Source organism: Aquila chrysaetos, chromosome 15 (assembly GCF_900496995.4).
Source record: "Aquila chrysaetos chrysaetos chromosome 15, bAquChr1.4, whole genome shotgun sequence".
Classification (NCBI taxonomy): Eukaryota; Metazoa; Chordata; class Aves; order Accipitriformes; family Accipitridae; genus Aquila; species Aquila chrysaetos.
The window spans coordinates 17522439-17542889 of NC_044018.1; the positions used below are offsets into that span (position 1 = coordinate 17522439).

At 42.2% G+C, this 20451-nt stretch overlaps 2 long non-coding RNA genes across 5 annotated transcripts in view; both read left to right on the forward strand.

The window, feature by feature from the left end:
• LOC115351179 overlaps positions 1–20451 on the forward strand; it is a 161621-nt gene that overhangs the window by 128008 nt on the left and 13162 nt on the right. For all 4 annotated transcript variants that reach the window (XR_005934009.1, XR_005934006.1, XR_005934007.1 and 1 more), the window contains one exon: positions 16934–17039. This is a non-coding gene — a long non-coding RNA (uncharacterized LOC115351179). The remainder of the gene's footprint in view (positions 1–16933; positions 17040–20451) is intronic.
• On the forward strand, positions 1980–7232 carry LOC115351180. The gene is made up of 4 exons (XR_003926729.1): positions 1980–2160; positions 5530–5647; positions 5740–5962; positions 6707–7232. It is a non-coding gene; the product is annotated as an uncharacterized LOC115351180 (long non-coding RNA).

Consider the following 20451-nt stretch of genomic DNA (forward strand, 5'->3'; position numbering starts at 1 on the left):
CCACAAAGTGGGGAGGAGGAATATAGAGCAGGCAGCCACGCAAGGTAGGGTGTCTCCCTCCATGACTAAGGGGTGGCCAGACCAGGAGATCAGTACCCAGAGTGACACTTTCGAGCTGCAGTGCCTCGTGTTGGCACTTACATATCTCATACTGCTTGTCTTTCAGAGCCACTGAGTGGACAGTGCCCCTAAAAATCCTTCTCTCTCTTTTCAAGGGAGTTAAGTGTGGATTCAGTCATCTAACTTAAGTCCCAGACTTGAAACTTTTGCTGAGGAGCTTGGCTGGTTCAGGTGGAGGATGCCATGTTACATCAGGTATTTTTCGGAGAAGAGCGGCGCTTTAACAGCCAGCTCAAAAGGAGGGAATTTCCTTTCTAGGCAGAATGAGCAGGCAGGTCTATTGCTGATCACCAAGTCTGTGGTTTATTTAACTGGTTTTTTTGTGTGCTGAAGGTCCTAGCTGGTGATAGGGCTGCCAGGCTCCATTGCCAGCAGCGTACTGGTGGCACTAAGGCTTCTATCTGACTTCTACAGCTGCAAATGCCGCCAGCACTAAGATTTCACAATGCCTGGGACACAACCACTGGGATGAAGGAGAACAGCTTCTAACTGAATTCAGGCAGTGAGAGAGGCTGTAAGGAAGGGTGGCTTTCTGCAGAAGGGAGAGGCACTCATAGGAGGAGAGCTGCCCCCTGTGCCCACTGCCCTTGCTGAGTCTACTGTTGGTTTCTTATGCCCTGAAATGTTTCTTTCCCAACTCTAGATATTATTTTTACTTTGCATCTTCCACTTGGGTGTGATTTGGCATGGCGATTCATGTTCAGACTGAACTCCTACAATGGAGGATGAGGATGGAGGCAAGTTGGAGGCTCAGCTTGTGCAAATATGACACCTTTGTATCCTTGGGAAGATGAGCCACTACCATCCCAAGCCTTGACGTTCCTCCTGGCTCCCAGGCTATTGGCTGTGGTCTGGCTCATCAGAGCCATGTATTAGTTACTACCATCTTTGATGCACTACAGCCAAGCCTTCAAGGCCAGGTCCTGCTCATGAAAGCTCCTGTTTAGTCACCTTTGTCCTGTGATTCATACACCTGTATTGGCATGCAGTTACGTTCCTGCCTCTGAGCTCAGCTGTGGCTTGCCAGTCAGCATGCTGTTGTTATGTTAATAGTAGACGCCAGGCCCCTCTGTGTTGCTTATTGTGCTGCTGAGGTTTGGATTGAGAAATGCTATCCTCCTCCCACTTCAGCTAAAGGGCAGTATTGTATGCAAAGAGAGAGAATTTTATAGTCCCTTATAGACCTTCATGTATAGATGTAAATAATATTTGCAGTTATAAATAAACATGGAAAATTCTAGCATATTGGTAAGCTTCAGTTCTGTTCCTTGACACTCAAGTTTTGTCCCCAGTCAAGAATAGGTATTTTCACCGCTGAGACATTCAGGGGCTGCTTTCTGGTGAGCTCTCTCTTGGTAATTCATTTCTCTGGGCTCCTAAGTAGCTGGTTTGCTCAAGGTGTTGTAGCTGTTGTTATCCTTGAGAGTAACACACAGGTCACAGCTGATATAGATAACAAAACAGACACTGTTTAAAAAACCCCTCAGTTCTGAGAGCCGATGTTGTTAATAATCTTGATCTCTACTGGCTGCTTGCAAACTTGACAGTGTGCTTCAAGGGTAGACTGTTGCTATTTGCAGTTTTAACTAACAGGCAGCCATGCTGTGGTATGCATATTGGGATATCATTAGGATCACAATTACTGAACCGTGTTATAATCTAACCTGGGATCACATCTGAGATTTCCCAGTCAGCACGGGACTCCCTCAGATCAGGTAGCTGTTGAAGCTCAAGTTGACGGTCACAGAAAACAGGAAGAATTTGAAATTGGGGTCAGAGTTGGTGATGTGACTCTGTCTCTAATGATGATAAGTATGTCAAGGATTTACTGACTTTTTGTACTTCTTTTTTAAAGGTGGGCCTAGATATGAAGACTGTTTCTGAGTTTTTCTGACTCCTCATGGTAATTGTATTCAACTCAATTCAATAAGGGTAAATTGGCATGGGAGAACCCAGGCAGAAGAGGAACATAAGTAGTACAAAGCAAATACCCATCATGTTACAAGACGATATGGGCAGATTCAGCCATACCTAAATGCGGTATGCACCCTCACAGAACCTCTGCCACATTCCATTGAGTGGATGGTGCTGTATCTGCTAGTGCTGGGGAGAAAAAAGTCCTCTTGTTGTGCACTCTAGCGAAACTGCATTTGTAGGACAGACTGTATTTATTATGTGCATGTTGGAAAAACGAGGTAAAGAAAGGGAAGGAGGTTATAAACATAAAAAAAATTGTACATTTGTTTTCAACACAGCATGCTACAAGTAGCGCTGTCAGACTAATTGGTAGTGGACTGCATGACTCCAGGCTCAGTTCAAATCCTGAAATTCCAAAACAGGAGAGTTTCTTTTGAACTCACTAAGTGAGAGAGGCTGAATTTTGGGTGCATTTGAAATTGATTTCAGATCTGACCCTTGCAATAAAAACATGTATAATATGGTGGACATCGGATTTGTGATATGCCCCCGGGTACCTCATTCTGTGGCATAAGTTGATAAAGGGCCCAGCCAACACACACAATGCTCGTTGTTCCAAAATCAGAACAGCTATGCAAGGATGAGAATGAAGCTTAAGTGTGGAAAAGTTGAACACGGTCTCAGGCTTTTCCCATGGCCATGATTAAATCCCTTGAAGCCTCTCCCTTTCTAATTTTAGTGGTAAAGATGGTACTTTTGCAGGAATTTATAATTGCTGTTGATTTCTTTACTTAGAACTTGCGTGACTTGTTTAAACAGCATTGCAGCTCTGGAGTTCTTTTGCAACATCTTAGGAGGGCACTAAAGCAATATAAGACAGACTAGGCCTGACCCCGGGGGAGTTGAGAGATTGGTTCAAAAAATCTTATTTGCTCATTCTTTCCACAACCTAAGGACAGCGATCGTATTTTGCACCTGGAGTACTAGTTTGTCCAAGGCACAAGTTGCCCCCAAATACTGCTTTCCATTTTCATGCCTGTCTGTGGCTCTGAAAGGATCTACGGAGGTTACGCACATCTCTTCTCTAAAAGGATGCCTTTGTTTTTCCTGTCACTGCCATAAATGCTTCCCTGTGGATCCTGGGATATAGGAAAGGATTGTACTTCTGGAAGTGAAACATCTATATACTTCCCTTGCAGCATGCTAGGTTAAAGATAACATGATGTTAATTGCCTGTTGCTGTAATATCCTTGTGGAAAAGCTGGTGTATTTCTAGAATAGCAGCATGCTGCAGAAAGTCAGTACAAGTTTAATCCCCTGGTCTGCACAGACTGTCAGCGTGCCCTTGAGCAACTTAGTTGTTCTCTAACTCAATTTCTTATGAGTGCAATTGAAATAAGAACATTTCCCTATTGTCTTTGTATTCTGGGGTGAGAATTGTATTAAAGACTGTAAAATACTTGCAGTCTGCAGTGGTCAAGCCATATAAACCATTAAGGTAGCTGTTAAAATACCTGAATAAACAATCTGGCCAGCAGAGCCTGGGTTCTCCATGAAGTATTGCAGCCATTGCTTTGCCTGCCTGTGCCAGCATGCTGTACCACCTTGTATGTCACTGTTAATCAACATTTCCCTTCCTGAAAGGATTTGTTAAAGGAGCACCATTTTACTCCATCTCAGACAATGCAGGTTGGCTAAAATCTCTGGGAATGCCCATCACAGACAATAAGCTTTGAGATGATGCTAATACCTCGTAAGGGACCCACTAGCCAGAGGATCCTGCTGGTACTGGGGCATTAACTGAAGATGGTCGGGGCTTGTGTACTGTCCTAGATCAACACACTTCATTGTAGTTCTCCGCATACTGCATCTTGCATCAGATCTGTCCCATTAAATCAGTGAAATTATTTAAATAAATTATTTTTATTAATTTATTATATGAAAAATTTTAGAGCAAATTCCTTTGATGTGTGATATCCTAATCACACCCGCAGGGCATTAGCAGGCACAAGGCACATCTGAGTGTCTCTAATTCCCTAGTGGTGTGATTATATCTCATAATATTCACAACCCCCTGGAGCTTCTTTACTGGTATAAATAAATCAATTATTTAAGTCAAATACTTTGATCATTAGAAGCTGCCAGTGAGTGCTTGAATGCCTGAGCTGTGCGATTCACCAGGAATGATCTTGCCTCTCAAAATGCTGAGCAGCCAAGCTGAGTGCTACCAGCACTTCATTTCAATCTGCTTTATAAATTAGATTAGAAGTCAGTTTCCAATACTTCATCCTGGAGAGCAAGGAAGGGAGAACTTTACAGGGGTGGAATTATGAGATATTGCTGCCAACAGATCCTTTTATCATTTAACACTGCTGTCATAGGTTAAATATGAGCTACTGTTCATATTAACTAATAGCTATTATACAGAAAACTGACACAGGGATTCCAGCTAATGCACCATGAACCTGGTTCACACACACTGCATCATATTAACTATTATTTGCACATATGGATGGAAAGGAGTTTTGAGTCACTTGGGATATATGGCAAATTAGCATTTTATATCATATTAATGAAGTGCTAATTGTTCCTTGCAACCTTTTTTTGTGCAAATTGAATGGGTCCTATTTGCATTGTCATGTAACTGCTGTATTACCTTGCAGCACTTTCATTAGGATGAGGCAGCAGAGTTCATCAAGGAAAAATATTAGTAATTGTGAGATAATTAGTTATGAAACTAATATTGTTTAAAGTAGAGCAGAAATACAGCAGTTGACTCTGGTTTAGCTTGGGAATATTTTTTATTAATAGGTTTTATAAAATAACTTTCATTTTGCATATATTAAACTGACATCTTTACAAACACAGCTCCCTGCTCCAATATTTTCTTTTTCAGTTCCTGTTTGTCAGGGTGTTTTGCATCTTCTAATGAAACATGAAACATAGCAAAAAAAAAAAAAAAAAAAAAGGTGAGTAGTTTATTGCTGGCCATTTATCTCTAAAATGAGTCACAAGTCTGGAACTTTTTGAAATTGTGAAATAGGAAAATACCTCTAAAGATATTGAATTTACAGGTGTCCGTGAGTCTGACCAAGCAGCAGCGAAGTCCGTAAAACAGTTTAAGAAATGCTGAAGATGTTACAGTCTTAATCGTTTGCAGCATCTTGTTAACTATCACAGATAAAATTCTTCATAAGAGTAAAATATAGTATGTGGCATTTTCAGCCAGGACAGGTATTTTGGAGGAGAGGGAAGAGGTAAAAAAAATTGAAAAGTAATTTCATGCTAACTCAGGGATGTTTCCATGATTGTGGAGGAAGCATGATTAATATCTGAAGCCTCTGTGGGGAAGGCATCTAGACAAAATGACATAAATCTACATTAGAGGATTTAAATGGTTTTGCCAAGAAAAAAGTGAGCTGAACTTTAGGTAGCACAGCCCTTTGCCAGTCAGTTCATACAGATTTAGGGCCTGCACCTTTTCTTTTTCAGTGAAGTATTGGATACGGACAGATTGCAAGTTACAGCCGAAGGCGGTATGACAGCTTTATTGCTGTTGCATGGGCAACATGTTCTTTGATTGGGAAATAGGCTGTGGACTTACAGCAAGGTATGTACAAAGAAATGCTTTCAGATATTTGTATTATTAAAACAAAGGTTGTCAATACAGACTGACTAGTATTTTCATTCTCTCTCTTTTAGCTATATATGCCTATGCATTTGTGTAAATGTAGACGTATGTATTTATCAGAAAGGTAGTCTCAGCTGGAGAGAAAACTGAATGAAGAAATTGTGCATAATATAGTCTGTCCCAGAATATATTCTCAAGTGTCCGCAGGGGAGGGGAATTAGGACTCGCACCTCAAACAGACATCCTGAATGCTCTATCCAGCTGTACAAACAATTGCACAGGACGTCGTCCCAGGTAGGCATGAAGCAATGCAGCAAGTAAAGACCTTCTTGCTGACTTAGACTTAAGAGTGTTTCCAAACAAGCACAAGCAGCGCAGCATATTTTTCAGACCTGAAGTCTAGATAGGGGCATTTGCAAATTGCTTTGTTTTGCCCTGTATGTGATCCTGGCTTACCTGATGTGAAAAATGTGGATCATCTGGATTTCAGCTGTATTCTGTCCACCCAGGGGCCAAACCAGAAATACTTGATTATGGTGCTACTTGCATCCAATTTTTTCTGAACCAAAGGAATGGTATAGGTGAGCTGGACAAAACTGGCTTTGTGACAACATCTGCTTTTTGCCTTTGCAAAATGCTTTCCACCCTGTCTACATAAGCTTAGACTTGCTGAAGTCTCTATGGGGAAAAATATTTTCTCTTTTTTTTTTTTTTTTTCCTTTCTTAAAAATACCTTGTAGCTCTTGGTATGGCTTTCTGAGAGACTTCAGTAGATGGTTGTGAGAACACAAATATTATTTTATTGGTAAAGTCTGAATGCATCAGCAAAGTCTTACCTGACAGCAGTGCACTGAAGCTTGCTGTATAGTGTGCGTCAGAGCTGAAGTTTTAATGGGCTTGTTAGTTATCACAATAAATGTGGACCCTGCGGGGAATTGTTTACTGTATGTAAGAAGATGAGGAGGTCCTGGGTGTGGACAGGAGAAAAGGGCGATGCAGCAACCTCAAGAATTTTATGGGTTTATGTTAAACAAACAGCTGCGGTAACATCAGGAGGTTATCAGGAGCCTGAGGACATCCAAGAGCAAAGCTCTGGTAAAGAGAGAGAGGAATCAGAGGCACAAACATTCTTCCCTGCTGACAGGTAGGGCTGCACCGGTATATTCCTCTGCTAGTCCAAACGAGTCTGGGAGAGGAGCTGAGCAGAAAAGGGAACTTTTGGTAAATGAGGAAGGGAGCTGCTTGCTTCACAAGCCACTTCCTGTGTTACATGCTCATCTCTTCTCCAGGCACTGCTGACAGGAGTCCTTGCTGAGCTCTGGAGGCCGACACTGGGCTGTGCAGCTTTTAAGCTCTAGTTAAGAGTGTAGCTTAGGCTCATGGCTACCAAAAGTCATTAAACGTGCAGCACAGTGTTCAGTGGCCTGTGAGAAATGAATTCAACTTCACTACGGTTCCCTGCAGTTACTTTACCTGGATGAAAAGGCACCCCAGATTTCCTCAACTGGCACAGTTTTTTGCTGTGTCTACAGAAGTAAAGGGCTCTGAGTGAGTGTGAAGCAAAGCCAGCAAGTGTGTGCCCAGGGGGGGCTGCAAATCAGGCTTATAGACATCTTGTTGCGATGTCATAGAAGAGACTTCATTTCTGTTGCTGAGATATGTATCTCTTATTTGTCTTAAAAAAGAAAAAAAAAAAAATTAAAAGGAACACTTCCTTCTACGGGCTGATGAGTAAGAAGCTTTTCAGACACCTAAAATGAGTAATGTGAAAAATGAATAGTTTGGAGTCCAAAGCAAAGTTTGTGTGACCTCAGAAAGGGAGAGGGGGGGGGGAGAGAGAGAGAGAGAATCTTTAAGGGAATTAAAAGAATCTAACAATATTGATTTCAGTTTGCCAGGGGAGGGAGCAGGAGAAACAAGCCATTGGAACAAGTTCCTGAAGCTTCCCACTAGCCGGAATGTCGAACAGCAGAGTGAAAACAAACATTTCTATAAGGTTTGCCTTCCCAGAAAGGACCAAGTCCAGTCCCTCTTGACTTGCATGCTGTCGCTGGCAGCATCCGTCCCTCTTTGAAGCAGCAAAGGCGGCAGGACTTTTGGTGCATTAATCTGGTACTGGTGGTTTGTGGAAAAAGGGGAAAAACTATGGAGGACGTCTTACTTTGGGAGGGGTGGTCGAGGCTGCGGCAGCGTCCAGCGTGTACCCTTGTGAAGGGCTGTGCTCGGCCTGTGGTGCTGGAGGGAGAGGAGGGGAGGGTTGTGCTCCGTGCGGACACCCGAGGCAGCACCCTGCCTTAGGGCTCTGTCAGGCAGCCCGCTGCCTTTCCCCGCAGCCAGAGCCCCCGCTGCGGGTTTCACAAGGCATCCTGAGCCTGTGTGATTCCATTCCACGTTTCGCCTGATCTCTGTCTGATCGCTGTCTCAGGACTATTACTGCTGGGTTAGGAGTCCCAGTAAACCCTGCCTCAGATGGCCCACCTCTCCCGTGACAGGGAAGGGTACAGTCTGCACGTGTGTCTCCAACTGGCCAGGCAAGAAGGAAGCTCTGATATTTGACTCGACTTTTTTTCCTCTTTAATATGGAGTCGAAGCAAAATCACGGTCCCTGTAGCTTGGCGTCTTTGAGAATAATGGAGTGACTGAAATAAGATGATAAATTGAAATTTGGAAATGGAAATTGCTTAAAATCAATGCATCCGAAGGTGACCGGGCTATTAACGTGAGATGAACTTTCTTGTGACCTATATGCATACAAAGATTGACACCTATACAGGATCAAAGGAGCTTATGAAAGGCTAGAGTACATGAGAGGAAATTGAAAATGTGTAGGTTGTCGATCTCGAGAGTGGCTTTTATTAGTTATTGTACATAATAACTATTGTGTCAGAAATGAAAGGGATTAACTCTCTCCCAAGGTACTGCACCTGAGCAAATATTGTCTTGCCTGGGTGAAATTTGTGCCAACACAAAGAAGACCTGGTATGAGGCTATGTACTGCTTAAGTCTCACTTAAGTCTTCAAAATGAGGATTATGTAGGATTTTAGTGGTGCAAAAATATAAGGACAAATTTCAACCCTTATATTACTACAGTGTACGTCCCCGGGGCTTCTGGAGTAATGTAGAGTCTCACCAGAACACATCAAAGCCATCGGAAAGTACTTTCTCTGCAGACTGACCACTTTCCAGATTTGGGAGTTTCTCATGTCACTGAACTGAAGCTCTGAAGGGCTGTTAGAAAGAAACTGGGTAAGTGGGTTTTAATGGCCGATGTTTTATTCTCTGTTGTATTTTCCAATGGCTCAAATGCTTTAGTCTATGTGAGCAAGCAGGGGAATATTTTGCTGTGATCAATAGGTTTTTCTGAGAAATACTGTAAATACGGGACCACAGTTGACAATTTGTTGTTGGAAGTGTGAACAGAAAACACTCGAAATTTCAGAATAAAAGTAACGAACATTTTCAGGCCAGAGGAAGAAAATTCTAAGTCTGGAGGACAAAGGAAATATTTTTCATGCTGAATCCTTCTGTCTAGATCTGCTTTCAGCAGATGACACCCACCTTTCAATCGCACTCTTGCATCTGTGCCCAGTTTGCACACCTCTTGCTAAATATTTTCCTGTTTGTGGAAGAATGGTGAAATGGTTTCACAAGAACACAGACCATTTACTTGACAGCCGTTCACATATTTAATTGTCTGTCTTCAGTGATAAGGTGTGCCTATGTAATCTGGACTGTAACCACCAGAGGGGAAAGGAGTAGGATATAATCTTGCACACACAGCATTTTCAGAAAAGCCTTTCTTAGTTTTTTGGGGGATTCCCATATTTATTATGTCTGCCCTTCCTCCTGCCACAACATAGGCTGAGGGGAAAAGAAATGGGGAACCTCACGGTGTCTTTCTGTAAAGCTGCCTTTTCTGTGTATTAGCCTGTTTCCAGGGATACCTTGTAGAGATGCCTCTGTTTTTTCCATGTGTGTTCCAAGATATGGACATCACTGATGGGGTGTGAGAGGCCTGAGGACACTGTCATATAAGACTGTTCCTTCTGAAAGGATGTTTGAAACTGCTTTGAAAATGCAATGTTTTTGAGGGGCTTGTGTCACCTGCTACCCTCACTATAGTTTCCACATCATAAAAACACTTCCCTTCCCTATAAAGCTAGTATTGAACATTGAGCCCTTGCTGTATGGCTGACTTACTAGAGTTACTGGTTAGTTTGAAGGATCATTTAACACTTTTTTTTTCTGGATTTTTTTCTTAAATGCTTTGCAACCCAAATGTATTCTGATCTGATTTTATTAGATTCTTTCGTCCTGCACTCCCCTCCTCCCCTTTCCCTATTTAATTTGATCTTACACATATAGCTGTAAACAGTTCATTTTTGTCTTGCATTGGTATGGTGGTTGTGTTGTAATCTGAAGGTGATTAGTGATCTGAAGGAATCCAGACCAATGCTGGTTTAGGTAAAATGATCACAGATCTCTGCCCAGCGGCATGCATGGTTCCCTACCTTCCTGTCAGTCCACAGTAGAGCACCAGAGCACAGATTGTTCCTCCTGGTGAAAGGAAATCTAATTTACTAGGTTTAAATAGTACTGCAATCAGCTTGTTTATAGCTAGTGGTAATTATGTTGAGTTTGTTGGCTGATAAATTGATCCCATCCTACTCCTGTGTGACTTTGGATATTGTGTTTCTTGTGTTGCCCTGGCTGGTATCTAGTGCTCACAGCTAGATCACAACTGCTTTTGCTTCACGGCCTTTGCTGGCAAAACCCTGGGCTTGTGTTTTGCTCTTTTGAGTAGCTGACAATCCATAACAACAGTATTTACAAGTGAGAATGAATAGAGCTGCTTTGCATGCCAAGAGCCCTGTATGCTTCTCTGACATATGAGGAGGCCATAGGGTGGTGCTGGGCTCCTCAATCCTTCATCTAATATTTGCCCAGTGTAGGAACTCCGCAAAGCAGTTCATTGTCCTCACAGGATCCCTGTGAGGTTGGCAGTACTGCTGTCACCATTTTGCATGAGGATATTTTTGGCAGAACAGAAACAAATGACATAACCAGCATTCCTCTAATGTATATCAGATGGTGATACATAGAATGTGAGAATTCTGCGTTGCAGCACCTTATACCTCCTTCCCAAGTTTGGCTGAAGACTTCGCATTCTTCTTGAATTCTGTTCTAGTCAGAATTGTGCCATCATCTGCTCCAAATTAATTTGTGTAGGTTTTCACTAATTTCCCAAATAAAAATATTGGAACGCTTTTGTGTCATGTTTACAAAGTACATGGAGGTGAGGGGAAGTCTCAGAGGAGTCAGATCATGGATGTTAAAACTTGCACCTGCGTGGCTGTGACTGAACTGTGAGTAAGCACAGAGCAAGCAAGAACCTTTCTGTGTTAGGTGTGTTTCTAGGGAGTCTTTCCTTTCCGTGGTAAACAACAAGTTTTGGAAAGCAGAATGGTTTTCCCATGGTATTTTTTTGATACATCGGGGGACAAGTAAGGGAATATCCATTTTTTTATTATTAGGGGGAAAAAATGTATTTAGCTCTTTGTTTTTACCACCTTGCTCCCACTTTGAAGAGAAGGAGGAAAGAAGGGGGGGGGGGGGAAGGGGGAGACAGAGAGAGAGCATCAGAAATTTTTTCTGTCTTATTTATTTCTAGAAAAGACATCACTAGTGAGCTTATTAGTATGGCATTTTCAGTGGAAATACAGTATTTCTGCTGGACAAAATGCAAGAATGTTTTATCTCATGGAATTTCCCACTCAGGAGTGGAACAGTTCTTCATACTGCCACAGCTGCCTCAGCTCCTAATATGGATTTAGCAAGTAGCTCAAAAGTACCCATCAGGACCCAAAGACACAGCTGCTATGGTGGTTGTTCAAACCCTTAAAGGGCCATACCAGAAAACATCAGGAAAAAACTTTGCTATAAAAATTGTTGGTTGCAAAATAGGAGGGATCCTACATTTTGCTGCTGAGTTATTAGCCATTTGTTTTGATTTCTGTCACAGCAGGTTCTGTCTTGAATACGCTATGAAATTTGTTTTGGTTTGGGTTTGTATGCACTGACCCCAAGCGAAAGCCTTCTGTGAGGATGTCAGTGCCATTTTGCTCTTAGAGATTGTAGCTTTCAGCTTGATACTGTCTTTTAATGACACTACTCTTGTTCATCCTTGTTTTGATGTTCTTTTGATGTAAAATGCATTTTCTGAATGAATAGGTTTGCTCCTTGTTTATAATTCAAATTGCTAAAGCCTATTTTCATTGACTTTTTAATTATGCAGCATTTAAATCCAGAGTTCATTTTCTTTCAGAAGAATCCTCAGAGGGCTATTAAATACCAAGATACCACTTTTGGTTCAGGAAGTCCCCAAGTCACGGAGTGCTGCAGGAGGGTGTACTGAGGAAGTATCACTGCACGCGTACCCTGATCTCATACTTTTTCCAAAGTTTGTGCCGTTGGTTAGTGCTGGAGGCATGATGGATCTGTGGTCTCACCTGGTACAGCTCCCTTATGTCTCTAAACACACGAAACGTTATGTATGTCTTCATTCCTCATGCCTTTTTTGGATCTTGCTTACTACATTTCTTATTATGCAACTGGAAGTCTCTTACGGAAAGGTAAACATGTTTTAGGGTAATATCCTAGCAGAAGTCCCAGACTGTGCCTGTGTTAGTGACCTGGACAGGGCCAGGAGCAGTGGCATGAAGTGACCTGTGGTGTTTAACTCTTAGCGTGCTCCATTGCATGGTTTTGCCTGCGCCAGCCAGCACTCTCTGCAACGGTGTCTGGATATGGGTTAGGGCAGCAGCGTGAGCCAGGCAGATATGGATGAGGACTCCTCTTTGGGGAGTGAGCAGAAGGACAGAGTTTAGCCATATGGACGTAGGCTGTGCCATAAAACCTGTGCTCAGGGGCAGGGAATTGGCCCCGGACTGCTTTATTTTCTATTCCAAGGCAGGCCTGTTGGTTTCTGCGCCGCAGTGCCAGGCCCTAAGACAGAATGCATTTACAGCTCTCTGTATACAGGACGTAATTTTAATGCTTGGCTCCTGCTGCAAAATATGTCACAGCGAACTTCAAGAGGATTGTTTATGTCCCCAGAACCTTAAGCTGGAATAATGACTCTAATTTATTTATGCACATTTTGACAGCTTGTTATGTTTTATTCCGTAAAGCTAAATGTGGTCTCAACACCTTGGAGTTATTGCTACTAAGTAATGATACCAGGGAGAGATAGGGATTTTTGTCTCTGAGCAGAGAGCTTTTCTACTCCGTAAGGATTTGAAACCACTGTCCTTGTGTCTGCATGTCTGTTTGAGAAAGGACAGTGAAACTGAGGGCTGATGTGGCCTAGCTGCATAACTGAGCAGGAACAGATCGACTCTGCATCAACAATGAATGCTTGAATAACCCGATAACCAGTGACCTTAGCGTGGGACCTGTCACACTCAGACAGGAGATGGGGTACTCTGTTCTAGAGTAGAGACCTGTGAATGCTTGCTTGCTCTCTAATATGACTCAGTTTCTGTTTTAGAGCTGCTGAACGATACAGTTTGTGGGTACCCCCTTAGGAGAGACTCAGTCTCTCCTCTTTCTCCATGGAGGTCTGAAAGACAGTTAGACCCCTTCTGGTCTGAAAGATTTATATCATTTGTGGGTGTGATTGAATAATTTACCTACCCATAGTGTTTCCTCTGTCTAATATAATGACTCAGGTTTGATAATACATTTACAACTAATCAAGGTCTTCTTAGGAGCATTGAATAGTTTTGTAAACCAGTAGGATATATTGGTGGATTGTAAGGCAGTTTTGACCAGGAGTTTAAATGAAAACAAAAGAAAGCAACTGTAAAACCAAAACACTAGACATTGGATTCTGTATGATTTTGAGTTTCTTTTTCTGTTCTCTACAGCAATGTCTATACTATTGAAAAAACTGTGAGGAAACATTCCCAGGCACTGTGTTGTCTACACTTGAAGTGTTAGAAGAGTCCTTGGCAGGCTTTAGACCTGGGCCAACTAGGATTCTCCCAAGTAATTTACAGGCACCGTTCAGGGATTAACTCCAACCAGGGACACGTTCTGAATACGTACCTGACCATCTTGTTTTGGAGGCTAAGAAGGTTAAGTAGTATGAATAGGAACTATCTGCAACCAGTAGCTGTAATCCTGAAGAACAGTCCCAGGCTTGTTCAATTTTCTAGTATAGATGTAGCTAATGCACGCTTACTTCTATACCATATACATTTGGAAGCAGTGCTGAAACAGGGAAGGGGAGAAAGAATATGTTTAACCTAATCCAGGATATATGGGGATGACAGAAATCACATTAACACAGACTCTTAATTCCTTGCTGAATATCTTCTATTGGCTCTAAGCAGTAGTAGCTCAAGAAAAATAACATTCATGACGGGCCAGTGTGGATCCCTGGAGTCTCAGTAGGGACAGCTGAGAGACAAAGCTGTAAATATGTCATGATAGACTGGAAAGAAAGAGGTACCACTCTAGGGGGGAACTCGGTGCGTAAGCATCAGCTCAACCTGAGTGACAGTCTGTGAGACAGACTGATCATTGCCTTTGGGCTTTAGTCCTAGTTTTAATGCCTTTTTTTTTTTTTTTTTTTTAAAAGCTTCCTCTTACCCACTACTCCAACAGCACAGTTTCCAGGGCCAAGGTTATTTACAAGTCACATGGAGAACACTAGTTACTGCCTCAGATACAATGGGAGGGTGTAACTCTGCTGCTGATACAGATGACAGTGATCAGGTTACCATTCATTTACTAACTCCTTAATCAAAGGTTTAACTAGGTTTATAATTCAGGAGAGAGAGCTGCGGCCACACTAGGATTCATGTGCAAAGTCATTGACCATCAAATTCTAGTGGTAGAGATCTGGTTTTCTCACTCCTGTCCTGAGGAACAGCTGTTAATGACCAAACTCAATATGACAACTGACCACCTTCGCAGTCCAAGCAGGGAGATCTGCCTGAATGTGGAGAGTGAGCTGAATTCCCACCTTGTTTGGGTTGGTCCTTCATATCAGGGTTTGAATCTCCTATTGCACACGTCTCACAGGGATGTCAGGTTTATCAGGATGGCACTTGCATATAGTTCTGTCATCGCTGTGACAGTTCCCTGGTCACTAAAGTAACTTCCTGGAAAAATTGTATGAAAATCTTGAGTGTTAGTGAGTGATTTATGGCATTTTAAAGTAATCAAATGCAGCTGAAAATCTTGATATGTATAAACTTGGGCCAAATCTTGGCTATAACCTTATCTCAGAACTGTGTAAGAGTACTGCATGCTCCTCTGTTCTTCTTGTGAGAAGGCAGGAATTTGTTCTGTTTCCTGAAATGATTGCCGTTCCTGTTGTTAGCGGAGGCAGAACTTGAAGGTCGTTGAAGAAATGAGCCACTGGGAGTCTGATATAAGTTGAGTTATACCATCAGTGAATTCTGCCGTTGTCAATCACAGGCATTTCTCTGTGGTGTTTCAGCTTTGGCTCCTAGTCCTAGCCTAAAGTATCTGGTTTCTTTTCAGAAGTGGCTGGTCCGTAGTGTAGATTGCACAGCCTATCTGTTTTTAGGGCCTTGCCTTGTACTCTGTTTCATCTTATAAAATACATATAGTTCATCTCTAGTCGTGTCGCCTTTTCAGATGGGAGACACTGGCAACAAGTCGTAGCTGGTAGAGTTCCTGCCAGCAGGTGTTTCATTGTATTTGGCTGCTGTAGGGGTTTTTGATATACTAGTGTGATTTTTCTTTTCTTGTCTGTGAATTCATGTGAAAAAGTATTATGGAGCTGAGCCCTGGCCTGCACTAGGAAGTTGCCCTGCTTTAAATTAATTCTCTATACATTCAAATGGGACCTTTGGATGTTTCGAAAGGCCAGCCACCAAATGCTTTCTCATTTTCATACGCTATGGGGAGGGGTTCTCATCTTCATACTCCTGCTCTAGAGAGATTCACCCTGCAGGACAATGGAGTGGTTAGTTTTCTGGCAGATAAGCAAATACATCATGGCAAACTTGAAAACTTGTCTTCTTTTCTAACTTTTCCATTCATTTTGTTTTACCCTCAAGACCCACAGTTTCTGTGCCACGTGTTTATCTCTGAAATGTTGTCCCCTGATCTTTATTAGCCCTTTGAAACCAAACACACACTGTGCATAAATTGCCAAGCTTAGTCCTTCAGCTAACAAATGGCTAGTTAGCTAGGTAAAAATAAGCTGCTTTCAAAAGACTCTAGTCTCCAACCCATCAGGTACCTGGGTATACAGAGCTACAGTTCACAGTAACTTTTAGCATTTTGCAGTGTATGGACATATGTGGAAAGGAGTTTGTGACTTTGTATGACCTTTTTAAGGAGTTGGCACAAGGTTATATAGTTACTTTGGGCTGTATTTTGCTAGCTTTTGCACATATGGAATAGCATCTTCCTCTGCAATAATCTCACCTATATAATGGTGTTAGAATCTGTCCTACCAGCTGGAGTGAGCTATTTCACACTGTATCTGAATCTGATATTGTTTCCTTTTTATCTGTTGAGATAGAGTGCTTTGCTGTGTATCCTGATATCCCATGGCTCTCTTTTTGGAGCTCTGTTCACACATCTTGATTCCATCTGTACTCTTGAAGAGGCCCGTTAGGTGGAAGATGTATCTGTCAAACACATGTAGATTCTGGACAGCAGCCCTTTACGGGTCACGCCTTGAAACATTACTAATTTGATTTCAAAGGGAGCTATTACAAAATGTCTTTTGTGTTGTTAGGCCTCAGGAGAAGGACCTCAGTTGGACACAGTGAAATGCTGCATTTGCTATAGCCATGGAGCCCCTTGTTGGAACAGATATAAGAATCAGTCATGTCTTTGTCTTGGAGCTCGGCACCTCTTCAGGAGGAGTCCCCTGATGAGAGAGGGGGACGGCTGAATGTGTGTTAAAAGGTCCAGGGGACAGAAACTTAGTGATCCACAGCATCCATCTGATGCTGTCCAAAGCTGTTGAGCAACCTCAGGAAATGAGTGGAAATCTGACTCTTGTTTGACTATCCTGAGTCCTGAAAGTGGGACGGTGGGTGCAAGAGGGTTGACATACACATCTGTGCGCTCTGTGGCAGTGCTTTGAAGATCTGTGTTGTAGCCTGTGGCTTTTTATGATGCAGTCATGTGCATTTTTAAGACTAAGAATTAGACACCTTTGTGCTTGAAGTTAAGCATGACCGTGACTCATTCAGCTGTCACTCTTACAGACTTGGTGTGAGAACCATATGTATGGGAAGAAGTAACCTAGACCCAAGATGCAAGTTCATGGATTGCAAGACAGGAGGCCAAACACTGAAAAAGCATCTGACAAAAGTGAGTAATTGGTCAACGTTTCCACTTCTGTTTAGTCAAATTTCCAACATAAATTAATCTATTGTCTCAAAGTAGTGGCTTTTCCCCCTGATAAGCTGTGGATCTTCCCCCACAGCTACTTCACTATTTGCAGTTAGTTACAGTTGCTCATAGGCTGCACAGTCTCTGAGCACATTAGAGCCGCACTAGTAGCCTGACTGGCATTCATAAACAGGCAACACTTGGGTCTTAGTAATACTCTAAGTCAGTGCAGTAGTGTGCCAAAATAAAGGTCATTTCAATTTCATGTTATGTCACGCAGTTTTGAAGTGACATGTGTTTAACGAGTTTTCTCCAGTAAATGAACGATAGCAAGTATTACACTAATAGGCTTTGATGATTTGCCCACAAAAAAAAAAAAAAGGCAAAATCTTTCCGAAAACATTAAACTGATATTTTACCAGAGAAAAAAAACCCAAAAAACAGAACAAAGATTCAAACTTCTGCCTCCAAGCTTCCATAATGAACAAAATTAGGCTTTTTGGCCCTTTCCAGGTGACGGTTTGCAGAAGTTTCACTGCAATTTATTTAAGTGTGCCCATCACTACGGAGATGGAGGCTGACCTTCTGATAGGGATAGGAGAGCATGAAGGGGTGCAAGTTGTGCTTGTGACAGAAGCTGTATCACAAACCTCATGACAGGACCATTAAAAGAGTGAAAAACAGGTCCCTATGTGTATGGAGCCTATAATTGTGCATAGAAAGGTTTGGAGTAGTTTCTGTCTTCTCGTGTAGCAATGCCTGCTTACCTTGCCACTGTGCCTAGTACCCCAGCTGGTTGTTCCCTGTCATCTTTCTATCAGGCTATGGACTCAAACAGGCACAAACTGGAACACAGGAGGTGCCATCTGACCATCAGGAAACACTTTTTCACAGTGAGGGTGCTCAAACACTGGCACAGGTTGCCCAGAGAGGCAGCGAAGTCTCCATCCTTGGAGATATTCAAAAGCCATCTGGACATCATCCTGGGCAACCTGCTTCAGGTAACCCTGCTTGAGCAGGGGGGTTGGATCAGATGACCTTCAGAGGTCTCTTCCAACCCCAACCATTCTATGACTCTGTGATTCTATGACTGCTTGATCAGGGCTGCTGACATCTTGTCATTCAAAGGCTTAAAGGCGTTGAACAAAATCTGTTACCCAATCTTGTTCTTGGGAATGTCGCTTTTGGTGTTACCAGTCGGTTGTGTGGCACGTTAAAAAAATTAATAGTTCCTTCAGTACAGGATAGGAGGGAGAACTGTTTGGATTCTTCGTGGTGTAGATTTTGAGCGTGCAGGAGGGACTGCTGCATTGAGACTGCCTCTCCAGGAGGATGTGTGAGGACTATAGGAGGTAGGGTGAACACTAGTAAATGGCTGGTAGTGTAAATACTGGTAATGTACACCCTTCAGCAGTTTGCAACAAAGCCTATACCGGTTGGGTTTTGCAAAAGTTGTTTTTTAATATTCTACATAATGTTCAGTAGTCAGAGAATGAACTGTCTTTTGAGCTGGTCACACACCAAGTCTTGTCTTCTTTTTGGTGACGACTCCCACTGAAGTCAAACTCATGGTAAACTGAGAAGTCAATAATGTATGCAAAATAAAGTGTCCAGGCCCCTGCACCCCCTGTCTGCCGCCAGCCAGCAATAGGAATAGGAAGAGATCAGGACTGGTTTCCTGGCAAAATTTGGCATTAGGCTGCAATCCTAGAACAAGGCGGCTAAAGTAATTCTAATTAATTTCCTTTGGAGACACATTTTTCTGAATGGCACTGGTGGTTTTATATAGTACTTCATCTTAGGTACACAAACTGCAAAAAGGCTGCTGCGTTGTATACAGATACTAAATCTTTCTATGTTGTTCAGCTGATCAATTGCTTTTTTGGGTCAATGGTTATATGACATTATTTAACAGAGGACAGCTAAGTCCATATAAATAATAATTTAAAGAGTAGAACAAGACCATGTACTTGCTGTCTTAAACAATATGTTGAAATTTAATAATACAACCATTCGGTACCACTCTAAATTGTTCTTACAACCTGTTCTACAATGTTTTACTACCACCCACTAATCATGCCAAATATAATGTGCTATTCATATTTTTTCCAGTACACAGGCATGAGCACTTGCGTGAGCTTCCATGATGGTAATATTTGGCTTACAAATTATTTTAACAAATTTTGAAGTGTTTCTAGTCATATCAAATTCAATGCCAGAAGATAAACAAAGTGGTTTCAGGGATATTTGTGATGCTGTGCTTGTTATTAAACATAGCTTAATGCATTCATAGTAATAGGAAACTGAAGTTGTTATCTTTTGAATGCATGTGTCATGCAACTGAGAAATCTCTTAAGACAACAAAATTCTGTGTCTTTGCTACTTTTCGACTGATACAACGCCCAGCAAAGTCGGTAGAAATTCTCTTCTGAGCAGCGATAGCAGGATAGCACTGCACTTCTCTTCCTTTGTCAGAGATTTCTGTACAGCTGCGCAGACGTCCTGTCACTGTTTTTAATTGGCTCCGTTATCTGTCAGGGTAAGTTATTCTTCAGATCCCCTTTTACATTCTAGGTGTGCACTGTTGTCGCGGTGCCTCTGTGCCGGGTACTGCGGCCGATCAGCCCCCGGCACCGGCACTCGGATACGTGCACTCTGAAGAGGGGCTGAGATGTGCGGAATTGTGAAAATTGTCAGAGCCAGTAGCCAGCCTGGCATTATGGGCTTGCGGGAAACCACCCCCTGGGACTGCAGCTGTGCTGTGGGACTGAAGACAGGTTGGATTGCAGACGTATAGTAATGCTTAAAGGCTGGCTGCGCTGTCGGAGCATCGTGTCTCTTGTTTCACAAGAGAATTGTATGCAGTCTTTGGGCCTTTCATGTCTTGCATGTTATCCTGAGACCCATCTCCTTTGGAAAAGACATTAAAAGGTGTCTAGCATGTGTGTGGGTAAGGTTTTTTTCCTACTAGGAGAGACATTTTTTCAGACTTTGCATGCAAATTGTTGGAAAGAGGGGGTACACTGTTATATAAACTTGGAGAATGTGAAATGTGAGAGGAATGTTTTCTGTAAATGATGCATTTGTTTGAATGAGTGATCACAATCAAACAATGCATCTTAATTGTTTTCTTTTCTTTAGAATAAACTTGCAGTCCAGGAAAAAATAATATGAACACCATGAAAACAGTCTCCAAACTTTATTGTTGTAGTGTAAGACTTTAGTGAGATTATGTGCAGACAGTTACTGGGAAAATCAAAGTTACTGCTTCCATAATAACCATGCCTTTGCCAAAACTGATACAGCATTGCATTTGCAGAGATCCTGTATCTATACAAATGCATTAAAAGACCAATGGTGGGGAATTCTCTTACTTGCCTTTAAAAATATG